This window comes from Crocuta crocuta, unplaced genomic scaffold (assembly GCF_008692635.1).
Source record: "Crocuta crocuta isolate KB4526 unplaced genomic scaffold, BGI_CrCroc_1.0 scaffold172, whole genome shotgun sequence".
NCBI classification, from domain to species: domain Eukaryota; kingdom Metazoa; phylum Chordata; class Mammalia; order Carnivora; family Hyaenidae; genus Crocuta; species Crocuta crocuta.
This window is the reverse complement of record NW_027528872.1, coordinates 2,670,232-2,671,963: the sequence shown is the minus strand read 5'-3', so window position 1 is coordinate 2,671,963 and position 1,732 is coordinate 2,670,232.

Here is a 1,732-nt window from a genome sequence, read left to right as displayed (position 1 = left end):
CAGCTTCCGGGTCGCTGTTGGCGAAGCGGGGCATGCTGGGAGAGCGGCCGCGCGCCCCGAGGCGCGGCGCTACGCGGCGCCCCCTGGTGGTAAGAAACGACCGCGACACCATCGGCGGACGCAGGTCTCCCAAACTGCTTGCAGAGCTAGTGTTCAAGGGTGGGCTCAAAGTGTTGTGAAACGCAGAGCGGCCTTGCAGGCAGAAACCCCGAAGGACTGAGGCTTCTTAGCTTTAATTATTAAATAAAGTCGGCCGACATTTCTTACTGCTTAGGCAGTCTCCGTAATCCAGCTTGTTTTAATCCCATGTGGACATTTTTTCGTTGGCATGATACATTTCAACATTTACGCCGCTTCCCCCAGCGCCCCCCTCGAGACCGCAATACAGAGCTCACCTACCTTGTTCTGAGAAATTGCAGAACACAAGGCACAAAACATTAAAAAGGGATAGATTTATTCCTTAAATTTAATATACTGCGTAACAAAATCATATTTGTGATTTGGGGGGTTTTACTGATGGAATTACCCAAGCTATTAGATACTTTGAGCATCTGCTATAGTTAATCACTGTAAATAGGTACTGTGGAGGAATAGAAGCAGTCCTTGTCCTCAAGAACCTTGTGGCTAATTGGGGAGATGACAAATTTTTCGATCATGATGGATAACAATGCAAGTAAGTACGGTGTACAGTAAAATGCAAAATCTTACAGATATTCAGGTGAAGGACGGATCACTGTGGGTTACAGTGGTATGGGGGAATCTCACAGAGAAAATAGTCTTTATATTGAATCTTCAAGTGCTAGAATTTGTTTCTACCCACTCCATGTCTTCTTCCCCTTTCCTCCCCAAATATATGAGAAAAGAAGGCAGAAGTAGAGATGAATTTACAGACAATTGTCAAATATAATTGCTTTGAAATGTACTGTTTTGTTGTTTTTGTTTTAGTAAATTTGCCTTCAGTTATCTACACAAATTTACCTATAAGAAGATTGAATGCCTGACAGTAGTGCTGACCATGTGTAAGAATGTTTGTGCCAGTGTCATTGGAAGCTAGCTTTCTTCCCCATCTTGGTCCTTAGGAGCTCTGCCTGCAATGTGGCTATCCTTTTTATTTTGGCACAGGATGTATGTCATTTGTATAGAGCTATTTATGATTGCTCATCTTCAGCTTTCTCAATGCTGTTAGCAGCCTCCATCATTATAGCATCAGTTCCCGGATGCTTAGAGGAATCATCAGGCAAACTCCAACCAAAATCTGTGCGAACAAGAGTCAAACATATTGTATCTTCTCTCATTTCCACTGTTGGGGCAAAGATTTCTTTTGAAGACAAAAGGAACTATCATAATTAATGCCTATCAATTCTAATGCAAATAGTTTGATTTCATATCCAAATGTCCATAAAGTTGACTGAGCACATCCCTGAGATCCTAGAATGTGGTTCAGTGTTTCCATGGCAAAGACTACTTCTCTGCTCTTCTCCTTCCTACAGAAAAGGAACATAAGAAATGGGTGCTGCCCCCTTTGTTGTCCTGGACAATTTTATTGTCCTTAGAAGATCACAATGGTGCTCTGGAGAAATATCCTTGCCACTTAGCCAAGAAATAAAAGAAGTGGGTGAAGAAGAGACTAATGTGCTTTTGAAGATTTTTTTCAATGACAGTTCAGAGATAAAGTTTACTCTGCAGCATAATCTGGAGTGTTCAGGGCAGTAAGAAACTGACCTTGTAAGTG